Consider the following 26,463-nt stretch of genomic DNA (forward strand, 5'->3'; position numbering starts at 1 on the left):
AAGTAAATACAAAATATTTTGTATTGACTCCCTATTTTTTCAGGATCAAATATAAATTTTTCTGTTTGGCATTTAAGGCTCTTAACAACCTTACTTCCAGTCCTATCTCTCTTTTTGATTCAGCAATACCAGCCTACTTGCAATTCCTCACACAGAATACTCCCATCTCCATTTCTTTGTCTTTGCAAAGGCTGTCATTCATATCTGGAATAATCTTCCTCCGCATCTGTGCTTCACAAAATCTCTTGTTTCTTTCTTTCTTTCTTTTTTTTTGTTAGGCAATCAGGGTTAATTGACTTGCTCAGGGTCACACAGGAGTAAGTTTCAAATGTCTGAGGTCAGATTTGAACTCAGGTCCTCCTGACTCCAAGCCTGGAGCTCTATCTACTGTGCCATCTAGCTGCCCCTGTTGCTTCTTTAAAGACTCAGGTCTGATGTCATCTTTTGCAGGAGGTTTTCTAGGTCCTCTTCTCTTTCTCCAGCCACTTGAGCCTTCCTTTCTAAGGTTTCCTTCCATCTCTTATATGTACCTATTCATTTACATGTTGCTTCTTCATTAGATTACTAGCTTCTCAAGGGTGAGATAAAAATTATCCAAGGGTCCATTGATTAGGTATTGCTCTCAGTCACTGAATCGACAATTCAGATATAGTTACTGCAGTTTTATGACACTCAGAGCGCACTGAACATAAAGTCAGTGAGCCAAGACAATCTGTTTTAGCAACCTTATATGGAATGTGAACATGCCAGCAGCATGGGAATAATTAAATTTTACAGATAAGTTTATACATGTCTGGAAACAAGTATGAGAGGGGGAAGATAAGAATACTGCATCAGGAAGGTCAGGGAACTAGCTGGTCAAAACTGGAGTTGAAGTTCATGTCCCAAGCTTGAGTTTTGCACTTCAGCAGGTAGTGTGACTTTCTAGCTTCCAGTAATAATGTCTGGAAGTTCAAGATAGCTACCAAGGAAGAGTTTTTCTTAGCACAGTGGCAGCCAAGAAACCTGAGCTAGAAATTCTCTTATGATGAGGGCAAAAACTGTTTTTGCCTTTTTTGTATCCCCAGTTCTTATTATGGTGCTTGGCATATAATAATTGCTAAATGAATGTTTCCTGGTTGATAGTGATGTACCTACCGTGATTGACAGCCAGAATGTACAATTTTTAATACCTCCCTCATCTAACAAAATTATTTCCAGTAATAATTATGAGATGAAACAAATAATAATGATGACCAGAAAAGAAACACTGTGAAAATCTTCTTTTATTGAACTTTGCATACATAATCATGCCAGGGAAAAATAAAAATAAACATTGAAGTATAAAAGAAAAAAAAAGTAATGAATTAATGCTTTTTAATTACATTAACGTAGTTTTTTGAAAAAAAAGGAAATTATAGTATATCACAGAAGGGAATAGTATATTACAGTCTTTCTCTTCAAGCCTTGATTTCTTCAATTTGTCAATAACTTTGTCATAATTGACCTCTGCATATTCATATTAACTAGATAATAGAGCCAAATTTATCTATCTCTCTTTTCCCATAGTAGATTGAAAAACATTTTAAAAAATTTTAATTTTAAAGTTTCATTGCCATAATAATGCTATTAGCTAGCATGTACATAGTGCTTTTAGGTTTACAAAGTGCTTTATAAATATTATTTCACTTTATCCTCACACAATACTGCTATTATAATCCCCTTCTTACAGATTCAGAAACTGAGGTAGACGGAATTTAAACAACTTGCCCAGGGTCCTTGTTGTTGTTTGTCCTTTATTCTCAAAGAGGACCAATGATATCAGGAGGGTGGTGTCTTGATCTGTGAGTGAATTGAGTTGAAATGAGGCAAAGCTGTACAGAGTCATCAGTCTCAGTATTTCCTCCAGAGTCATGAGTCCAGAGGCAACACACAAGTCAAGATAACGGGTGAGGGTCTCAGATTCAGTGGGAGACCTTGGCCTTTTGAAGCTAAGGTCTTTCCCAAATCTCAGTTTTTCTGAGGCAATACTCATTAGTAATTAAAGACTAGGTAAGAATTGAGTCAAAAGAGGGCCGAGTTTGCCTTCATAAAAGAATCAATGTGGGAAGAAAAGACCCTCAGTTTTTGGCCAGAATGGAAATAATTGCTATTTACCCAAGATCACACAGATAATAAATGTCTGAGGTGGTAATTGATCTTCTGACTCCAGGTCCATCTATCCATTGTGTTACTTAAATGCCTATATGAAGCTACAGATACACAAGTAGGAAAAGTCTTAAACTTGAGGATGTTTGGCAGAGATTAATGCAATTCCCATTTCTCAAGTTAATTAAAAAATGTCTTAGACAACTGTTAAATTCAGAGAGCTGGTAGTGCAGTGGATAGATCATTGATCCTGGGGTCAGGAAGATCTGGTTTCAGATTCAGCCTGAAGTACTTAATAGCTGTGTGACCCTGAGCAAGTCACTTAACTTCTGTTTGCCTCAGGTTCCTCAATTGTAAAATGAGGATAATAACACCCTTGCCTCACAGGATTTTTGTGAGGATCTAATGAGATAACATTTATAAAAAAAATGTTGAGACTTCTAGGAGCCAAGATGGTGGAGTAAGCAGGAAATTGCCATAACTCTCCCATATTCACTTCTAAATAACTATAAAATGGCACCCTTCAAAGACTCTGGAATGGCAGAACTAGCAAAAAGATGGGGCGAACGAATCTTTTAGCTCAATGAACTTGGAAGGTCAACAGTAGAACAGTCCAGGACAGGAAGCACCCCAGCAAGTCAACAGCAAGCCCCACCTCAGTAAAGCAGTTGCAAATCCTGAGTGCTCATGTGGTGGGTGGAGCAGGCAAATGCCAACACCAGGACCCCACCACATGCCTCAGCATAGCAAGGAGAAGGGGTAGACGCCAGTTCTGGGAACTGCCACATACTTCAGTGTAGCTGTGGTCAAACAGGTAGACACCAATGAAGGAACACTCCACCAGCCTCAGCACATGACAGATAAATAGCACTGGGACCCTGGCTCATCACCAAGTAAACTTCCAGACACCCTACAGCCTCCAGCAGGGCCAGCCACTCCACACCTCACCCCGCACAGCAACTGACACCAGGGTTCCCCATGGGCCTTAAGACAATAGCAGTGCAGCATCAGGTAATCCAAGAAATCTGAGATAGTGCCCCTTCTTCCCCAGGAGCAGAGCTCAAATTAAAAGTAAGGAAAAAGGCCAAAAATGATAAGCAAAACAACAACAAAAAAGAATCTGATCATGGAAAGTTATAGTGACAGGGAAGATTAAGACACAAACTCAGAAGACAACAATGTCAAACACTTATGGACAAAGCCCCAAAGAAAAAAACAAGAAGTGGTCTTAAGCCCAGAAAGCATTCATGGAAAGCACCCAAAGGAGCTTAAAAATCAAATAAGAGAGGTAGAAGAAAAATTGGGAAAAGAAATGGAAGTGAGGCAAGAGAATTATGAAAAAGAGTCAATGGCTTGGAAAAAGAAAGCAACACTTAAAAAAGTACAATTGGCTAAATAGAAAAAAGGAGATACAAGAGCTAACTGAGGAAAACAACTTCTTAAAAGTTAGAATTGGGCAAGTGGAAGCTAATGACTCTATGAGACAATAAGAATCAACCAAACAAAATCAAAACAATAAAAAAAGAAAGAAAATGTAAAATACCTCATTGGAAAAGCAACTGACCTGGAAAATGGATCCAAGAGAGATAAGGTCAGAATCATTAGAAAACCTGAAAGCCATAATCAAAAGGAGGACCTGAACAGCATCTTTCAAGAGGTCATCAAGGAACACTGCCCTGATATGCTGGAACCAGAGGGCAAAATAGGCATTGAAAGATACCCACTCACCTTAGGAAAGAGATTCCAAAATAAAAACTCCAAGGAAGATTATAGCCAAACTTCAGAACTCTCAGGTCAAGGAAAAAATACTACAAGTGGCCAGAAACAATTCAAATATTGGGAAGCCATAATCATGATTACATATGACTTAGCAGCTGCAACATTAAAGGATCAGAGGTCATGCAACATGATATTCTGGGAGCCAGGGGAGCTAAAACTGCAATGAAGAATCACCTACTGGTAAAATTAAGCATAATACTTCAAGAGAAAAAATCGTCATTCAATGAAATAGAAGAATTTCAAACTTTCATAAGAAGACCAGAGGTGAAGAAAAAATTTAATTTCTAATATCAAGACCCAAGAGAAGCATAAAAATGTAAAAAGGAAAAGAAAACATAAGGGATTCAGTGAGGCTAAACTGTTTACATCCCTACATGGGAAGATGATACTTGTAATTTAAAAAATATATACCCTAATCGCATAGCTAGAAGGAATATATACAAATAGAGGTTATGGGTATAAGGTGACTTTGAGGGAATGGCATTAAAATTAATTAAGGGATTAAAGGGATTAAGAGATGCACGTTGGGTGCAGAAGGAAAAAAGAGGTAGAATGGTTTATATTATTTCACATGAAGTGGCACAAAAGACATATTACAGTGGAGGAGAAGATGGGAGGGTGGGCGATAAGTATTGCTTGAACCTTAGTCTCATCAGGAGTGGCTTAAAGAGGGAAGTAGGAGAGGAAGTGATTAAGTAAAGTGGGGGAGATTGACAGAAGAGAGGGTAGATTGAGGGAGGTTGTAGACAAGCAAAATACTGGTGAGGAAGGAAAAGGTGAAAGGAGAGAGAGAACAAGAGAGAAAAGATAGGGAAATATATAGTTACTAATCATAACTGCAAATGTGATTGGGATGAACTCTCACATAAAATGGAAGTGGATAGCAGAGTAGATAAAAAATAAGAATCCTACAATATATTGTTTGAAAGAAACATATCTGAAACCTAGAGACACACACAGAGTAAAGGTAAGGGGCTGGATCAGAATCTATTATGCTTTAGCTGAATTGAAAAAAAAAAGCAGGTGTAGCAATCCTGATTTCAGACAAAGCAAAAGTAAAAGTAGACCTAATTAAAAAAAGTAAAGAAGGAAACTACATCTTGCTATAAGGTACCACAGACAATGAAGTAATGCCAATACAAAACATATATGCACCAAGTGGGATAGCATCCAGATTCTTAAAGGGAAGGTAATTAAGTACAGAAAAAAAAACAGAAAGGAAAACTATACTTGTGGGGGACCTCAACTGTTTCCTCTCAGAACTTGATAAATCCATCCAAAAAACTAAACAAGAAAGAAACTAAAGAAGTGAGCAGAATATTAGAAAAGTTAGATATGACAGACCTTTGGGGAAAACTGAAGGAGAACAGAAGGAATATACCTTTTCTCTCAGCAGCACATGACACCCCAAAATTGACCATGTATTAGGGCATAAAACCTCAAAATCAAATGTAGAAAGATATATTAAATATTTTTTTAGATCATAATTCAAAGAAAATTGCATTAAACAAAGGGATGTGGAAAGATAGACTAAAATTAATTGGAAACTAAATAATCTAATTCTAAAGAATAAGTGGGTCAAAAAACAAATCATATAAACAATCAATAATTTCATTAAAGAGAATGACAATGATGAGACAACATCCCAAAATTTATGGGATGCAACGAAAGCAGTACATACGGGGAAAATTATTTCTCTAAATTCTTACATCAACAAAACAGAGAAAGAGCAGATTAATAAATTGTCATGCAACTAAAAAAAAAACAAACACACTAGAAAAAGAACAAATTAAAAGTCCGCAATTGAGCACCAAATTGGAAATCCTGAAAACCAAGGGTGAGATTAATAAAACTGAAAGTAAAAACAAACAAACTACTGAGCTAATACACAAAACCAGGAACTGGTTTTATAAATACAAATAAAATAGATAAGCCATTGGTTAATTTTATTTAAAAAAAGAAGAAAACCAAATATCCAGCATCAAAAATGAAAAGGGTGAAATCACCATCAATGATGAAGAAATTAAAGCAATCATTAGGAAACATTTTGCCCAATTATATGTCAACAAATCTGACAATCTGAGCAAAATTTATGATTATTTGTGGAAATATAAATTGCCCAGATTAACAGATCAGGAAATAGAATGCCTAAATAACCCCATCTTAGAAAAAGAAATTGAATGAGCCATCAAAGAACTCCTTAAGAAAAAGTTCCCTGGACCAGATGGATTCAGATTTGAATTCTACCAAGCATTTAAAGAACAATTAATTTCAATATTTATAAACTATTTGGAAAAATAGCTAGAGTCCTACCAAATTCTTTTCATGACACAAATATGGGGCTGATACCTAATGAGGAAAGCCAAAACAGAGAAAGACAATTATAGACCAATTTCTCTAATCAATATGGATACAAAAATTTTGAAAAAATACTAGCAAGGTGATTACAGCAATATATCACAAGGATTATACACTATGACCAGGTGGGATTTATACCAGAAATACAGGGGTGGTTCAATATTAGGAAAATTATCAACATAATTGACCATGTTAATAACAAAACTAACAAAAGTCATACCAATATCTCAATAGATACTGAAAAAGTTCTTGACAAAATACAACACCCATTCCTATTAAAAACACTAGAAAGCATAGGAATAAAAGGAACTTTTCTTAAAATGATAAGCTGTATCTATATAATGGGGATATTCTAGAAGCCTTCCCAGTAAGATTAGGGGTGAAGCAAGGATGCCCATTATCACCACTATTATTCAATATAAAGGTAGAAATGTTAGCTATGTCAATAAGAGATGAAAGTGAAATCTAGGAATTAGAATAGGCAATAAAGAAAGAATACTATCACCCTTTGCAGATGATATGTTGATATACTTAGAGAACCATAGATAATTTACTTAAAAAATACTTGAAATAATTAACAACTTTCCAAAGTTGCAGGCTAGAAGATAAACCCACATAAATCATCAGCATATCTTTACATGACTAACAAAGCCCAGTGACAAGAGATAGAGAAATTCCAATTAAAATAATTGTAAAGCAACGTAAAATACTTTGGGGTCCACCTGCCAGGACAAATCTATATATCTGCAACATTTGTTGGATTATGGAGAAAGCAAAGGAGTTTCATAAAAACAAAAGAAACAACCCCCCCCAAAAAAAAAACCAGAACAAAACAAAACAAAAAACACCACATCTACTTCCTCTTCATTGATGAAGCCTTTGACTGTGACATTCACAACAAATGTGGTAAGTACTCAAAGAGATGGGACTACAAGATCATCTTACTTGTCTCCTGAGGAACAGTCCAAAAAGCAGCAGTTAGAACCAAACATGGTTCAACCAATTGGTTTAAAATTGGAAAATGAGTCCAACAGGGCTGCATATTGTCATTTTATTTGTTTAACTTATATGCAGAGTATATCATGTGAAATGCCAGACTGGATGAATCAAAAACTTGAATTAAGGTTGCTGGGAGAAACATTAACAATCTCAGATACACAGATGATGCCACTCTAATGGCAGAAAGTAAAGAAGCAAATGTGAAAGAGAGTGTAAAAGCTAACCTGAAGTTTAAGATTGAAAAAAAACAACCAAGCAAAAGATCTTGGCAACTGGTCCTATAACTTCCTGGCAAATAGAGAAAGAAGAAATAGAAGCAGTGTCAGATTTTATATTCTTGGGCTCAAAGAGCACTGCAGATGGCAAATGTAGCCATGAAGTTAAAAGACACTTGCTCCTTGGAAGGAAAGCTATGGCAAATTAGTATAGCATACTAAGAAGCAGAGATTACACCTTGCTGATAAAAGTCTGTATAGTCACAACTATGGTTTTTCCAGTAGCAATGTACAGCTGTGAGAACTAGACTAAAAGGAAAGCTGAGTGCTGTGGAATTTATGCTTCCAAATTGTGGTGCTAGAGAAGACTTTTGAGAGTACCTTGGACAGAAATGAGAAAATCAATCAATACTTAAAAGACATTAATTGAGAATATTTACTGGTCAAATACTGAAACTGAAGCTTAAATACTTTGGCCACATGATGAAAAGATGGGGCTCATTGGAAAAGACCCAGTGTTGGGAAATATTGAAGGCAAAAAGAAAAGGGAACAGTAGAGGATGAGATGGATAGATAGTGTCATGGAAACAATGAACGTGAATTTGGACAGACTTTGAGAGATAGTAGAGAATAGAAGAAGCTCTACTGGATAAATTAGAGATAAGCTCAGATGGAAAGCAAATAAGATTAGGAAAGACTCAGAAAAGCTTCTTAGAGAAAATGAGACTTTAGCTGAGACCTGAAAGAATCCAGGGAAGCTAGGAGGTGGAGATGAGAAGAGAGATTTCTAGGTGTGAGCGATAGCCAAAAAATGCATGGATTTGAGACATGGAATATCTTGTGCAAGAACAGCAAAAAGCCAGTGTCATGTAGTTGGATTGCAGAGTATGGAGGATGTAAGGTTTAAGAAGAATAAAAATGTAGGAAAGGCCAGGTAATGAAAGACTTTCAAAACCAAAGAAAAGATTTTATATTTATTTGATCCCTAAGGTAATAGGGAGCCCTTGGAATTTTTTGAATAGGTGAATGGCATGATCAGACCTGCACTTTAGCAAGATCAGTTTGATAGATGAGTTGAGGATGGGCTGTAGTGGGGGAGAGACTTGAAGCAAGCAGAACAAGCAGTATGCTATTTCAATAGTCCAGACAGGTGAGGACGGCCTGGAATAGGGTAGTGTCAGTTTCAGAGGAAAGAAGGGGCTGTGTGCTAGAGATATTTCAGAAGACCTTTTCTTGATGGACCTAGTTGTGAATGGTCTTACTCTCCTCACAGTATGTTGTGTTTGCTAAAATATTATATCATGGGAGATCAAACAATGGAGTAGGAGGAAAGAGTACAGCCCAATGTTCCCTCATAAATGCTCCACAAAGACCTATAAATGCAAGAGATCAAGTCCTGTTTGGAAAATCCAAGGGAAAAAAAAATTAGTTCTTTTTTTTTTCCAGCCCAAGTCAGGTATGTTTTTCTGATTCAAATCCAGGTTGTAAGCTTGAAAAACAGCATAGAAAGGAAGTGATCAGATATTGCCTATGATCAAATTTCTTCAAGTCCACTCAAAACTTTCAGTTCCCCAGTGTGAACTGTTCCGGAGATTGTGGAAGAGTATAACACTAAAAACTGGAGAAATCAGAATTAATTAATAATATAACCTCATTATTCAACAGAAACTCCTGTTTCCAAAGTTATTGATGATCTCTTAGCTAACAAAGGGTCAGATCTAATGACCTTTTCTCAGTCTTCATCTTTCTTGACCTCTTCAAGAAAAGTTCATGATTCTGTTGAAAACTCTCTTCTTGATACTCTCTTCTCTCTACATTTTTGTGACACTGCTCTCCTTTGGTTCTCCTTCCTCTATACTCTCTCCTCAGCCTCCTTTGGTGGATCTTCACATTAGAACATTTCTGATGGAGCTTTGAGTCCATACAAAGCATTTTGGAATTATTCAAATAAAGTGATTAAAATGTTCATACATTATTGTTTTGAGAGAAATAATTATTAATAGCCAATAATTAATGTCAAGATCTGGAGTTTTTTTCTCTTTTTACTTCCTCATTCAAAGCCCAGTCCCTGTGAAGAATAGGGCTGATGATGAGATTGGCCTAACCCTTCAGGAACATTCTCTTCAACCTTGGGTGGGACCCCACCCAACTGGGAGAGCTTATTTCTGATTAAATTATAAAAAGAATAATTTCATCTAGGTGAATTTCAGTCCTAAAGCATTACTTTCATACCCTTGAAATGTCTGCCAACTTAAGTGGTCTGGATGGAAATGGATACTTTTGTCCAGATAGCTGAAGGCAGCTGAGTCACAGCAGGAAGAGCTGTTCCCTCATTGACTATTTACCAATAAGGGTTGATCTGCTCCTGTCAGGAGCACCCACTTTTCCAAAGATCTCCACTGCTCATCTTTGGTTACTGAGAGAAAGCACACTATCAATTTTTTTGATTATTTGCTAGCCTAATTAAGAAATTGATTATTAATTACCAAGAAACTCTGTCTCACACTTTTCATCTGTATCAGTTTCATTGATTTAATTAATCTTTTGCCCTAAATCCTCCTCTTTTCCAAACTTTCTTATTTTAGGGAAATAAAATGATCCTTCCCATGTCTCATTTTGTATCCTTGACTTGCCACTTGCTCTTCCCTTGAATTTACAATCATTTGACATTCCTAGTTTTACAACTTCTCCTTCATCCAACATTCTGTCCACTCACACAGCTACCATCTCAGTTTAGGCCCTTATCTCTTTTGACTTAGATTACTGCAACAGTACCCTACTGGTCTTAGTCCTAAGTCTGTCATGATTCTAGCCCTTCCTACACACTGCTACTAAAATAATTTCTCTTAAACTCAGATCTAAATATATGACTTCCCTCCTCAATCCTACAGCTTCTTATTGATCTTAGTTTAAAGTATAAGTTCCGTTATTTAGCTTTGAGAGTCCTACCCAACTTACTTTACTAGCCTCATTGGATATTACTATTCCTTTGACTACTCAACCAAACTTGCCTTTCTCTGGTCATTACACATAGTACTCCTCTTCTCTTCACCCTTGCACTGGCCAGCTCAGGCTAGATTTAGGCCTGGAATGTAATCTCTCCTTACCTTCACTTCACAGAGTTTTTTCTTCCTTTAAGATTCAGCTCAACACCATCTTCTGTGTGAAACCTTTCCTTATTCCCCTGGCTGCTACTGCCCTACTGCCTAAACTACATTTCATTTAACTGTTTTGCAGATATTTTATTCATTATTTTTATATTTATGCTGTATGTATTTTTATATTTTTCTCTTTTCTCACTCCTTGCCAGTTGGGATTATTTCATTCTTTGTATTTGTAAACTTAGGGTCTGACAAATATTAAGTACTTAATATACACCTGTTGATTGATCTAATGCATATGAAGAAATTGAGGCCTAAAGACATTAAATGACTTGCCCAAGGTCACACAGGTTAGATTTGCGGTAGTAGTGCCAGAAATCAAACCCATATCCTTATACTTTAAATTTAGTGCTCTTTTGAGTATATTATGTTAGATATAAAACAGAACTCACTATAAAGGACCTTCCAATATAAAAGGAGAGGAAGGAAAGCCCCCTAATAACTATGATATAAGACAGAGTAAATAATAATTGATAAGGAAAGCAAGGGAGATAGTGAATCTGAAAGAGTATTTTGGGGGTATTTGTAGTTGCTTCCATGATTTCATTGCAAATTTCAATAATTCTGATCTTTTAATAACATTTTTGTTATGGGGCAGCTAGGTGGCACAGTGGATAGAGGACAGGTTTTGGAGTCAGGAGGACCTGAGTTCAAATCCAGCCTGAGACACATGATACTCACTAGCTGTGTGGCCCTGTGCAAGTCACTTAATCCTGATTGCCTCCCCAAAAAACAAGACAAAAACATTTTTGTTTTTACTGGCTCTTAAAGTATATTTAATAAGGACAGAATGACAATTATTATTTACTGGCTATTTCGATGTCTTGAAAGAATGAAGAAAATCCTAATGTGTTTTAATATTCACTCCAGTAATTCTTTAATGTATATCTTTAATTTTTGATGTTACTGTCAATTATATATTTAAGGGATTAGCTTTTGAAGCACAGTTTTTAAGCCTCATGGATTACCTAATAGAAAGAACCGTATGGCTTCCATTTCTTACAATGACAATTTTTAGAAATATAGAAAAAATTCTAATTGCATTTATTGTAACTGCTTAGCTTAAGAAAATCCACATATATTTTAAAAAAACACCTTTTTATTTCTGATTCCACAAATAACCATTATTGTTTCTTCTCTAAATACATGTCACCCTCAAGGTCTTTGAAAGAAAGACCCTATAGATAGTCAAATAGGTGTATTGATATTTCTCTTCTCACAATTTTCTAAAAAAAATGCACATGTAGTAATATTTAATCAAATTCATCATAGAAATATAACAAAAATATTAGAATAAACAAAACAAATCCAAACTTTGTCTTGGTTAATGATCCTCTAAAATTAAATGCCTATCAAATTTAGCAAATTCTATTATCAAGATATTCATGTGAAGAAAACACCCAATTGCATGATTTTTTTTTCTATTTTTGTGGCTAATTTATAAATTATGTGTTGAAATCTTGTAACCAAAAGCCAGGTAGTTTTTAGCTTAGACTAGCCTAGTTTAGGACAGACCATAGCATATGCATAGGGATAGCTATAGCTTAGGAGGAGTTGTGCTATAGATGCAAAGGTTTTTCTACAGCAACATTGTAAAGAGAGAAAATATGACCATGTAAGGAGAGAAGAAGCTTCCATGTTCCCAGTTGGGAGAAGTGACCAGTAACATGATATATTCAAAAGGGCACTGGTCTTAAGAGTTAGAGAATTTGGGTTTATGTGTGTCTTCCCAACTTATAGCTATGGACTTCAGAAAAATCCCAAGTCTTGAGCTAATTTTTTTTAAAATGGAGATAAAAAGAATTAAACTGCTTTTCTAATCATGATTAATACTTATCAAGAAGAGATAAAAGGACACATCTAATTAACAAATAACTACATGGTGAAGATAGGACCCAAACTGAGGCAGTAAGGCAAATTTGGACTATCTGAGAGTAAAATAATATATTGGACTATTAGATGACTTTTTTTTCCCCTTTTCATTTTATCTTAAGGAAGAAAGAGGGGAGTAATAGCGAACTTCCAGCTTTCTTTAATCATTGTATATAGTGGTCTGTCATGATAGAAATTTGCCTAAAATGCCTAGTGAAAGTTGCTTAGCAATCCAAAGCACAGAACACCCAACAAGCTATTAGTTCAAATGAAGAAAATGTTTGCCTCTTTCTCAATGGCAAGGTGTTGTTTGTGAATATTTTCATCTATCTCCACAAGAGAAAATTAATCCTCTACAAGAAGTTGGTGGCATTGTTCCATATTAAATGTCATTTATTTAGTACTTTTTTTGCTTGCAAATTATTTTTTCTAGCTCATTTGTTTCTCATGGTAATCCTAGGAAATACATACATACCACAGGACCAGTACAAAGGTAGGTAGGCAACAGAGTATTTTTGCTAGAGAATAGGGTGTGTGAGGGGAAGTAAGGAATAATGAGCCTGGAAAAATGGGCTGGTGACGGATTGCTAAAGATTATAAATGCTAAGCAGAGAAGATTCTATTTTATCTTACGGTAAGGGACCACATAATTGGGGGACAGAGAAAGAGAGAGAGAGAGAGAGAGAGAGAGAGAGAGAGAAGAGAGAGAGAGAGAGAGAGAGAGAGAGAGAGAGTCATGAAATGAAGTGATCCTCTCCATAGTGCTTAACCTGATGTTCTGGCTTCTCTGTTCTAAAAAATCCCAGAAAGTAGGATAGTAGTTTCACTTATTTGTCTAATATATGTTATCTGTTATTCTATTGCAAGCTCTTTTCTTCCTTAGGGGAAAAAGAGAACTGAGAAGTAAGGCTGATGATGGAGAATTTTGAATCTATATTGATCTAATTAGCCCCATTAGAAGCTGATTTCCACTAATCTTAGAGGGTAAGGAAGATTATTGGGACAATTGTTAAAATTCTTAGTGCTTTCCTGTTCCTAACAGAATGGATCCAACATCTGTTTCTCTTTTTGCTACATAGAGACCTTGTGAGAATGTGAACATTGAACTGATCTTTGTGCCAATTTTCATTAAATTCCTTCTAAAGCAACATAATAATAATGGTGTTAATAGTTGGAATTTATGTATCTCCTTTAAGGCTCATACTTTGAATATCATCTCAGTTGAACCTCTTAACAGCCTAAGGAAGTAAGTACTACAAGTATTATCCCCTCTCCAGCTGGGGTGTGCTGGTAAATGTTTAACAAATAGCTGGTGGTGGGGAGAATGTATGTCCAACGTAGTTTTAAGTTTGATCTGCATTATTAAATTTCTCCATCACTTTTTAAGTCTAGGCTATCAACAAAAGAATAAATCAGACCTGGTTTGTAGCATTTACCAATTTCTGAAGTATAATGCTCACATTGAAAATTTAACAATAGTCTGGAGAGCTAGTTTGAGCTAGTTCCAGCCCACCTCTAACTCTCTCCCCATCTCCTTTTTTTTTTGAGGGGTATATCTGTTCTGGGATTTTAGAAAATCCACCAATGAAGATCTGTAAGTTGTGGCTTTGTGTTAGATGCCCAGGGTACCAACTCTCCCACTGTAAGTCTAAGAAGAAGGATTTGAACCCTGGTCTATTCTGAACCCAAATCCATAACTCTTTTCACTATACCACACTGTCTACCCTGTCAAAGTAAAATACTGACATTGTCATTTAAATATGACATAATACCTCATTTTTATTTCTTAGTTACCATATATAATCTGTTGCCAAGGCCTGTCCCTTCTCTGATCCGATGCAGTCGCCCTCCTGGTGCAGACCCTTATCTTCTCACTCCTGGAATACTGTGATAGTAGCCTGCAGATGGGTCTGCCTGCTTCAAGTCTCTCCTCTCTCTAATGTATCTTTCATTCAGCCCCCAAAGTGTTCTTCCTAAAACATGGGTCTGACTATTTTATCCTCATACTGAAAAACAAACAAACAAAAAAATAAAACAAAATCCCCCAAGAACATACAAACCAAAAACTCTAGCGTATCTCTATCACTTTTAGGCTCAATTACAAAACCCTTTTTTGGCATTCACAGCCTTTTCTAAATTTTTCCTCCACCCACCGTTCTAGTTGTCTTATACCTTAAATGCTCTCCACTGTCACCTCACTTTTACCTACCCCCACATACAGGCTTTGATCTAGTGACATTGGCCTCCTTCTATTCTACAATCAAGACATCCATGAACATTCATCTTTCTACTCTGAGAATTCTCTCTTCTTGTCCCTCATACCTGGAAATGCTCTCTCTTCATGTTTGCCTCCTGATTTCCTTGGCTTCTTTCAAATCCCACCTAAAATCTCACCAAAATCCCTAATCCCTCTAAATTCTAGTGCCTTCCCTGTTCATTTTGCTTATTTATCCTGTATGTATAGCTCTCTCATACATATTTGTTTGCTTGCTGTCTGTCTTCTTAGATAGTGAGTTCCTTGAAGGTAGAGACTCTCTTTTGCCTTTCTTTGTATCTCCAGTGCTTAGCACAGTACCTGGCATACTGTATACATTTAATAAGTGCTTATTGACTGTTTCTGAAATAGGTATTTTTAATCTTTTCTAGAACATGGAAGCCGCTGTCTATCTTAAGAATATTAGGAATCCTCCAGTGTCCAGGACAAGGCAAAGCCATTTTACTTATTCTGAGACTATTATATTACTAGTTTTGCTCCTTCCCCCCTCCCCCTGCTTTGAAGCTTTCAGATATTAAGGCGTGTAATTAGTTAGGCCCTTTCTATTTGACCTGTAGGTAAGTCAAGCACCTGAAGTGTTCCAGGAACAGCAGACAAATGAGTCAAGGTGAAAACATCAACAGCTGTACTATTCCACTAGGCTAAGTTATATAATTACATTATCTGTTATTTTGTTGCCAGATTGCTTAATGACTGCTGATATGCCTTAACAACAACAACAAAAAGTAAATAGGATTATAGCATGACATGATGACTTATGATAGCTTTTGGGAGTTATTTGGACTGATACTGTTGTCTGAATGAAATTTGATAACTTGCTTGCCAGATGAGTTTGCATATTTGGGGAATATGTCACCTTTCTTTTACTGTGATTGTTATAAGAGTAGAGTAAATGGCAAGGGAGAAAGTGATTAAAAATTATTAGGGGTGGTGGTATACGGATGGGGAAATGAGCTACAAAGCTCTCCCTTGAACAACTGCATGATGTTTTGCCAATTAACAGCTGGACCTGAAAAAGTTGTTATGTAGATCTGGGCATCTTTTGAATGTGCCTTTACAGTTATTACATCAAAGACACAGCAAATTGTTCTGTAATTCACTTTAGAGAATCTGCAAAGCCTGCGCAAAAATGGCTTAATGTCTACAGAGAGGAGAACATTTATCTTGTGAAGCTATTAACACCCTCGTTTGCAAAAGGGCTGGACTTTTTTTTTCACTCTTCATGAAATATTTTTTTTTTTGCTGAGACTGTTAAAACTGTTTCTAGTAAATTGTGCTCCCCCTGTGCTCAACACCTGATTTCATCTACTACCCTGCAAGAGATGTCATCTCCCACGATGCCCTGGAAAAGTTGCTGGGCTCAGCCAAAACTAAACGGGTCACTTTGACACTAAACATCTGGCATAGTATTTCTTCATACTATTATTTTTATTAAATGAATGTGAAATATAAAATTCTTGATGAAAATTATTTCTCCAGTTTTTAATGGACACAATCCATTACTCTATTCAGCATATAACTGGCATAAGCTACAAAACATTGTTGTTCAAGTCAAGGCAAGTTAACAATCATTTATTAAGTACTTACTATATTTCAGGATCTGTTCTGAGTGTTGGTTGCATTAATTCCTTGAAAATCCTTTTAATGCAATTATTCTTTGATATTAACTAAAAGATGCTTTAAAATTAAAAAAAAAATCTATCCTTAGTGACGGAGATCTAACTGCTCAACTAAGCAAACCAACCTTAAGCCGGACTGTATTATAAACACCTCGTTCTTTTTTATTTATCTATGTACTAGACTAAAGATTCTTACTGATGCCCCTCCCTCTACATTTATCATGGAGCTCTTATTGATTATAATTTACTTTAATTTATATAAAAATAAATTTAGTAATAAACAGTTTTTGGGATTTTTGGAATTTGCAGCATCCTGTTATCACTGCAAAAGCAAGTCATCAGTGATGGGCTTGAATCTCAGCTTTGCTATTTAGTCACTATGTGACCTTGGGAAGTCATTTGACTGTTCTGAATCTCAGTCTCTTCAACTGTAAAATGGGGATAATAATATTCATACTACTCATAGAACATCTGTGAAGACCAAATAACAGACCACACACCAAATGTTTAGCGAACTTTGAAGTGATATATACATGTATGCTACTTATTCATATTAACATTTGATTTTCCTGTAATCATGTTTCTTAAAGCAATTTAATTAGATTCATTATTGCTGCAACTCAGGGTACTAAAGGATGGATTTATGATCACATTCTATTTTCTAATGGAGGGCCTCCTAACCCTAAATTATTTAGAACTAGAAACATTTCCCACTTGCCAAGGCCCAGATCCCTCTAAAAGTACCCTCCATTTTGACCATTTACAGTTTTATGCTTCTAAAACTTATACCTGGGGCCTTGTTTATTAAAAAAAAAAAGACTGAAACTTACATGTAACCTTTTAAAATTTGATACAATATGATCTCTGTTTCTATTTGTGGCTACTGACTATGGTATGTGTGAGCCCTGGCTTATTGCTGAGTCCTAGCTGATCGAAGTGACTCTATGTTTGATCATAGATTGACCCGCCTACGTATTGGGAAGTTTCTATGTGCCCAAAAAACTGATTTAGTCAGCTCCATTTAGATAAGGAATGAAATGTTCTCCTGCTCATAGTCAATTAAGCAAATTTAACCATACCTGCAGTGTTAGCAAACTTTCCTAATCCCAATGGCCTTGTGATTGACAATGGGGGTCATTGCAGTCTGGGCCTCCCACTGACTGACTCCTGCCAATGTCTACCTCCAAGTCAGTCCCTATGTCTGGAGACAACAACAATCAGAAATAAGGGAAGAGAGCCTTAGCTCTTTGCTCTTGATCAGGGTATGCATCCTGTTTTATATCTATGCTACTACCCATACTCGCCTATGGGACTAAAGGGCTGGGAAATCACTCACTGTCATGTCTGCGAGTAATAAACAGCTTGACTTGTGATCCTTTGAGCACTTATGTTCCTTCTTTGTACCTTATCCACAATCTGCTCAGGGCATAACATGAAATATACATAGATATATTGTATGGAGAAATTATGAAGAATTCTCAGACTCTCACATGTTCCAATGGAGAGTAGGAGGAGAATAGAACTATTAATAGCTTTCCTATGTGGTTTCTACTAGTTCCATGCTCTATTTTATAGGTTAAAAGATCAAATTAATGGAGAATCTATAAGTAATATAATCGACTTAAGAATTAAAAACAGAAATGAAAAGAGGACTTATATCTTGATCATCTGTTCCAATCTCTGTCAACCATTCAGGATTTCTGGGCCTCTTTTGAGACAAAAGAAAAAAAAACTCATTTAAATTTTACAAAACCATTTTGTTCCTCACAACCATCCTGTGACTTACATAGTGACATAATGTAAGCTTTGTTATCCCCATTTCACAGAAAAGAAAATGGAGACCTAGAGAATTTATGGCTTCCCCAGGGTAACATAACTAGTAAATTTCAAAGCAAGGACTTTAATTTAGGCCTTTGGAATTCAAGTCCGGTGTCTTATCCACTGTATCACATTAAGCAGATATAATTATGATCATTATGGAATATCATTCAAGGCAGGAAGTAAGCAGTCTTTCATCTGGTATATTTCATAATATATACTAAGGACAAAGAAAATATATGCAGATACAGTCTGAGCAATCTGTTCATTCCACTTCAAAAGTTTCATTAGTAAATGGAAAATATGTTATCTGAGACTAACTAATAATTTTTACCACAGTAGGAAAAAAGGTCTCATAATCATTATTATCATTCTCAGTGCCATTTCAGATACATTAAATTGTTTTAGTCACATGACTAAATCATTCCCTTTTTGTCAAAAAATACTTAAATTGTTTTTTGTTGAGACAAGAACAAAGAGAGAGAAAGAATAGAACATGTGGAACATAAAGGAAAGATTGAGTAAACATCCTTTTTATTCTTCAGGAATTAATTTCAGGAAGCTTTTCATTGAGATGAGAAGAAATAAACAGGGAATATGAGTTTCCTTTGGAGTTGACTTAATTCTGAACAGTCAAACTGGGCTAGGGTAGTAGGTAAGATATGTGAAGCTATGCAGAAAATTAACTGTGCTATAAATGAAATTCATCTGTTTACTGACAAAACTGAGTAAAGTTATGAAAGGTGGGCTGTTTCTTTATCTCTACCACATGCAATGGATGCACACATTATACTCCTGCAGGTTCTATCCTGGTCATGATTGAGGATAAGTTTTTATCTTAGAAGTAGGAGCATAAGGCACTTCCTCACTGGGGTGGAAGTGCCATTCTGTATTAAAGACTCTGCATCATGAGGTGCTTGTTTTAATCCATTATTTTTTTTCTTCTGCCTTTTCTTATTCATTGTCTTGTTTTCTAGTTTCTAAGTGTGTCTATATCTTATATTCTTAGTCTAGTTTGACCTGTAAGCTTGCCTCAAACTTTGCTATGTGTTGTACTAAAGGTCTGCCTCAGGCCAATTCCTGGTAATTTAGATTTGAGTTTAGAATGAAGTGATACTCATGAGATATTTGGCAGTTAACAAAAGGAGATTGACTCAACCATGGCAGGGGAAAGGTACTCAATATAGACATTAAGTGAGGACACCAAGTTGATTCACTTGAACACAGCTTCCCTATTGTTGGTTGTGCTAATGAGTCCATAGTCTAGGTTTTTCAGATCCATTTGGAGATCCTTGTGGCTTTTATTGTAGTTAAGTAGCCAGGAACCCACATCAATGACCTGAACCCTGGCTTCTTGAATTAATAAAGACTCAAAGACAATTTCACTATAATTAAGTAAAATAAATAACCTAGCCCACTTGGTGGGGCACACTAACAGATATCTCCTACCCCTCCTACCATATCCCTCCCTTTGGTGGAAAGTTCCTAAGGATCTTCTAGAGCAGTAGTGTCCAACTCAAAATGAGTTGGGCCACATGTTGATTTAGAAATTCAAACATTAACACTACCATGTTTATTATATTTTTTATTAAAAGAAAATATTTCCCAATTACAATTTAATGTGGTTTGGGCTGCACTTGGTAGTTTTGCTGGCCGAGGAGAATGTGGCATCTCTGTTCTATAGGACCTTCCACTGCTTAAATGGCTTTAGTCTGTTACTGAATGATCCTGACCAGGAATTTAAAAAGCTTAGCATAAGCTGCATAAAAAGAAAAATTTAAAAAAAAAATTGAAAAAGAAAGAAAACAAAAACAAATCAAGAAGAAATAATATAATGACCTTCTGAAAGGGTAGGGAAATATAGGAAAATGAAGACCAAAAATGTCACCATTTTTCTCCCCTCTTCAGAAGTAGTGAGTCTATGATCTAAATAATCAGAAGATGATATGTAATGCCCAAACTTTGAAGATTGTAAAGGTTTCCTGACACAAGGAGCAGGAGTAGCAGCAGGAATATAAGGGCCACAGGGAAGATGATGATGCTTCTGTCACGATCAATGATTCGCCATCACAGGTCAGGGTCATCTGCAGTAATGTAGTTAAGAGGTCATTACTCTCTTACACACATTCTGTGTCTGTGTGAGGGTCAATAATGAGAATCACCCTGCATCACCATTCATTTCATGTTTCTTGACCCACCAGCCCATACCTCTCCTTCTCTGTGGCCCCATGCCCTGCACAAAAGTACACTTTAGGAGTGGATGGAAGTCCAAGCTCTGTATCAACCCTAACTATAATAAGAGAGAAAAAGTTTGTAAAAAGAAGTTTGAATAAAGGAAGGCATCCTGGAAAAACCAGCAGAAGAACTGATAGCACTAAAAATGAGCAAAAAATAAAAAAATAAAGAAAGGAAGCAGTACTTTAACTAAGTCCTATGGGTGAAAGGAATCTTGAAAACCCTTTATAGGGAGAGTTCTACAAGAAATCCTGCAAAAAATTTTTTTACATATATTATCATTTGCTTATAGTATCAGTCTTTATATATATGTCTTTATAATCATGAACCCATTTTGAGTTTATTCTGGTATATGGTGTGAGATTTTGGTCTATGCTTAGTTTATGCCATACTCCTTCCATTTTTCCCAGCAGTTTTTGTCAAATAATAAGTTCTTATCCCAGAAGCTGGGATTACGATAGTCATTAATTAAAGTCTTGCATACCTAACCTATTCCACTGATCCACCACTCTATTTCTTAGACAGTACCAAGTAGTTTTGATGATTGCTGCTTTACAATAAAATTTAAGATCTAGAATGGCTAGGCCACTTTCCCCTGCATTTCTTTTCATTAGTTCCCTTGATATTATGGACCTTTTGTTATTCCAAATGAATCTTGTTATTTTTTCTAGCTCTATAAAATAATTTTTGGTAGTTTGATTAGTATGGCACTGAATAAGTAAATTAGCTTAGGTAGAACTGTCATTTTTATTATATTAACCTGATCTACCCATGATCAACTGATGTTTCTCCAAATATTTATATCTGACTGTATTTGTGTGAAAAATATTTTTGTAATTGTGTTCATATAGTTCCTGGGTTTGTTTTGTTAGGTAGACTCTTAAATATTTTATAATGTGTACAATAACTTTAAATGGAATTTCTCTTTCTATCTCCTGCTGTTGAGCTTTCTTGGTAATATATAGAAATGCCAGTGATTTATGTTGGTTTATTTTATAGTCTGCAACTTTGCTAAAATTGTTCATTATTTCAAGTAGTTTTTTACTTGGCTCTCTAGGATTCTCTAAGTATATTATCATATCATCTGCAAAGAGTGATAACTTTGTTTCTTCTTTGTCTCTTCTAATACCTTCAATTTCTTTTTCTTCTCTTATCGCTAAAGCTAATGTGTCCAGTACAATATTGAACAATAGTGGTGATAATGGACATCCTTGTTTCTTATTGGAAATGCTTCTAGCTTGTCCCCATTACATATGATGCTTGCTGAAGGTTTTAGGGTAGATGCTACTTATCATTTTAAGGAAGACTCCACTTATTCCTATGCTCTCTGGTGTTTTTAATAGAAATGTGTGTTGTATTTTGTCAAAAGCTTTTTCTGCATCTATTGAGATGATCATGTGGTTTCTGTTCATTTTGTTGTTGATATGATCAATTATACTGATAATTTTCCTAATACTGAACCAGCCCTGCATTCCTGCTATAAATCCTACCTGGTCACAGTGTATTATTCTTATGATAAGTTACTGTAATCTACTTGCTAATATTTTATTTAAAATTTTTGCATCTATATTCATTAGGGAGATTGGTTTATAGTTTTCTTTTTCTGTTTTGACTTTTCCTGGTTTAGGTATCAGCATCATATTTGTATCATAAAAAGAATTTGGTAAGACTCCTTCTTTGCCTATTTTCCCAAATAGTCTATACAGTATTGGAATTAATTGTTCTTTAAATGTTTGATAGAATTCACTTGTAAATCCATCTGGCCCTGGAGATTGGCTTGTGCAACTTATTTTCTGAGATGGGGTTATTTAAGTAGTTTACTTGCTCTTCTGTTAATCTGGGCAATTTATATTTTTGTCCATTTCACTAAGATTGTCAGATTTATTGGCATACAGTTGGGCAAAATAGCTCTCAATTATTTTTAATTTCTTTTTTAAAATTTCTTCTTCCCTGGCGGATTCACCCTTTTCATTTTTGATACTGGTAATTTGGCTTTCTTCTTTCTTTCTTTCTTTTTTTTTTATTAAATTAACCAAAGGTTTTCTATTTCATTATTTTTTTCATAAATCCAGGTCTTAGTTTTATTTATTAGTTCAATATTTCCTTAATTTCAATGGTTTTCAGTATTTCTAATTTGGTATTTAATTGAGGATTCTTAATTTGTTCTTTTTCTAGTTTTTTTTAGTTGCATGCCCAATTCATTGGTCTCCTCTTTATCTATTTTGTTCATATGAGCATTTAGAGATATAAAACTTCTCTAAGAACTGCTTTTGCTGCATCCCATAAGTTTTGGTATGTTGTCTCATTATTGTCATTCTCTTGAATGAAGTTATTTATTGTTTCTCTGATTTGTTGTTTGACCCATTCATTTTTTAGGATTAGATTATTTCATTTCCAATTATTTTTAGTCTATTTTTCCATGGCCCTTTATTGCATATATATATATTGCATCATGATCTGAAAAGGATGCATATAATATTACTGCCTCTCTGCATTGGATTCAGAGGTTTTTATGTCCTAGTGCATGGTCAGTTTTCATGTATGTGCCATGTGCTGCCAAGAAAAAAGTATATTCCTTTCTATTCCCATTTAATTTTCTCCAGAGGTCTACCATACCTAACTTTTCTAATATTCTATTTACCTCCTTAACTTCTTTCTTATTTGTGGTTAGATTTATCTAGTTCGGAGAGGGGGAGGTTGAGGTCCCCCACTATTATAGTTTTGCTGTCTATTTCTTCCTGTAACTCCCTGAACTTACCTAAGAATTTGGGTGCTATACCACTTGGTGCATATATGTTTGGTAATGATAGCACTTCATTGTCTATGGTGCCTTTTAGTAGGATGTAGTTTCCTTCCTTATTTCTTTTGATAAGATCCATTTTTGCTTTTGCTTTGTCTAAGATCAGGATTGCTACCCCTGCTTTTATATATTATAAGCACAATATATTCTACTCCAGCCTTTTACCTTTACCCTGCATGTGTCCCTGTGTTTCAAATGTGTTTCCTGTAAATAACATTTTGTAGGATTATGGTTTTTAGTCCATTCTGCTATCCACTTCTATTTTATGGGAGAGTTCATCCTCTTCACATTCACAGTTATGATTACTAAATATGTCTTTCTCTCTGTGCATTTCCCCCCTGTTTATGCTTTTCTTTGTCCTTTCTCCCTTTCCCACCTCACTAGAGTTTTACTTTTGACCACAGCCTCCCTCAATTTGCCCTCCCTTCTATTAGCCCCCTCCCTTTTCTTCCCCTTTACCTTCACTACTTCTTCCCTTCCTTCTATCCCACCTCCCTCTTCTTTCCATTTTTCCCTCCTACTGCCTATAGGGCAAGTTAGATTTCTATACCTAACTGATTATGTTATTCCCTCCTTGAGCCACATCTGATGAGAGTAAGGTTCAAACAAAGCTCCTCTTCCCTTCTTTCCCTCTACTGTAATAGGTTTTTGTCCCTTTTCCTGTAATGTAATTTACCCTTCTCTGCCTCCTCCTTTCCTTTTCTGTCAGTATATTTTCTTAATTAGATTACATTAATCCACTTTCTTACATCCATTTAACCCACTTGATTAGTTTTTTTATCATTACATCAATGTCAACTTATTCCCACCCCCTCTATGTATAACCTTTTAAAATAGTATAATAACAGTACAGTTTTCAAGGCATACAAGTGTCATCTTCCCTTGTAGGTGTGTAAACAGTTTGCTCTTATTAATAACATGTTGGGTTTTTTTCATCCCATTCACCTTTTTATGTCTCTCTTGAGTGTTGTATTTGAAGATAAAATTTTCTGTTGAACTCTGGTCTTTTTATCAGGAAGGTTTGGAATTCTCCTATTTCATTGAATGTTCATCTCCTCTCTTGAAAGATTGTGCTCATTTTCACTGGGTAGTTGATCCTTGGTTGCAATCTAAGCTCCTTTGCCTTATGGAATATCATATTCCACGACCTATGATCTTTTAATGTAAAAGCGGCAAGGTCCTGTGTAATCTTGACTGTGGTTCCATGATATTTAAACTATTTCTTTCTGTCTGATTGCAGTATTTTCTCTTTGACCTGGTAATTTTGGAATTTAGCTACTATATTCTTTGGCATTTTCAATTTGGGACCTTTTTCAGGGGGTGATGGGTGGATTCTTTCTATGGCTATTTTACCCTCTGGTTCTAGGACCTCTGGGCAGTTTTCCTTGTTGATTTCCTAAAAGATGCTCTCTAGGCTCTTTTTTTCATCATGATTTTCAGGTAGATAGACCAATACTTTTTAAATTGTCTCTCCTGGATCTGTTTTCCAGGTCAATTATTTTACCAATGAGATGTTTTACATTTTCATCTATTTTTTCATTCTTTTGTTTCTGTTTGACTGATTCCTGCTCTCTCATAGAGTCAGTTTCCATCTGCCCAATTCTAATTTTTAACAAATTGTTTTCCTCTATTTGATTTTGTACCTCCTTTTCCATTTGGTCCATTTTATGTTTTAAGGAATTCTTCTCCTCAGTGAGTTTTTGTGTCTCCTTTTCTTTTTGACCAGTTCTGCTTTTTGAGGAGTTATTTCCTTCTTTGTCTTTCCTTTTGGAAGCTATTGACTCTCTCTTGCATACCTCTCATTTCTTTTCTGAATTTTTCTTCTACCTCTCTTATTTGACTTTTAAAATCCCTCTTGAGCTATTCCAGGAAGGCTTTTTGGGCTTCAGACAAGTTCATATTACCTTTTGAGGTTCCAGATGTGTGTTTGTTGACAGTGTTGTCCTCTTCAGAATTTTTTCCTTGATCTTCGCTGTTCCCATAATAAGAATCTATAGTACGTTTCTTTTTGCTTATGGTGTTTGCTTATTTCCTGGCCTTTAAAAAAATTGAGCTCTCCTACCAGGGAGCAGGGGGCACTGACTCAAGCTTCCTGTGCTGGAAGTCTGGGGCCTGGTCATTGGCTTTGTGTGCTGGAGTCTCTGATGCTGGAAGTTGGAGGCCATAGAGTTCTGGTAGCTTACATGGTGTTGGGCTGGAATCAGCAACACTGAAACTCTAAGGGTAGTATTGGGTAGTCTGGCTCCTGGAGGCTGTCTGCTTCTCCAGGCCTTTCCTTTCACTTTCTTTGGCTCCTTTCAGAGGGATGTTTCTCTTCCCGAGGCTTTTCCCCTTGGAGCTGTGCTTCTCAGAGTTTTGCTGAGGCACTGAGAGACTTGGCTGCTGTAGAACACTGCAGCACATGGTGGTTTTCCAAGTCAGTTTCCCCTGGTTCTCCTGCCTGTACTGAGGCACTCAGGGTCCTGGTGTTGATGTTTGCTTGCTCCACCACCTGGTGTTCAGGATTTCCCCCTGGTATGCTGAGGTGGGGCTTTCTACTAGTTTACTGGGATACCTCCTATTCTTTACTACTCCCTTCCCCTCGGGGCAAAAGGGGCCTTTCCCATTAAACCCTCAAGCTTCCTGGGCTATGAGACTGCTGCACCCTGTGTTTCTGCTGGTTCAGCTGTTCCAGGGTTTTTCCTGGGGTGATGTTTTCTGGGCTTTCAGAGGTTAATAAGGGACAATGAGAGCGACTTACTTCTTACTCTGCCATCTTGGCTCCCACATGTATCATTTTTTCTTAAAAATGTTTGTATTTTTTGAAATGATGCAAATTAAAAAAAACATTTAAGGGTTAAAGAAAGTAGATTTTGAGGAGGGGGGTGCTGAGTAATTTTTTTTTTTAAAGGCTGCGGCAGGCCAAATACGTTTAGGAACCTCTGCATATTATGTTCTCATGCCTCCATTCCTTTGGTCATGCTTTTTTCCCTCTTTCTAGAGTGCTCTTCCTGCCTCTGCTTTCCCTATTGAAGTCCAATCCACTTTTTAAAAAATTCAAGTGAAACTTGACAACCTCTAGGAATCCTTTCCCTAACCACCCCATCAAGAATGTCCTTTTCCCTCGCACCCCATATAGCTCTTTATTTTCTAATGCACTTTTCATACAAAATTGTGACCAAAAGATGTCCCTGCCATGTTCTTAATATATTGAAACAAAATCTAT

The sequence above is a fragment of the Phascolarctos cinereus genome, unplaced genomic scaffold, assembly GCF_003287225.1.
Source record: "Phascolarctos cinereus isolate Bilbo 61053 unplaced genomic scaffold, phaCin_HiC Scaffold_4;HRSCAF=312, whole genome shotgun sequence".
Taxonomy (NCBI): domain Eukaryota; kingdom Metazoa; phylum Chordata; class Mammalia; order Diprotodontia; family Phascolarctidae; genus Phascolarctos; species Phascolarctos cinereus.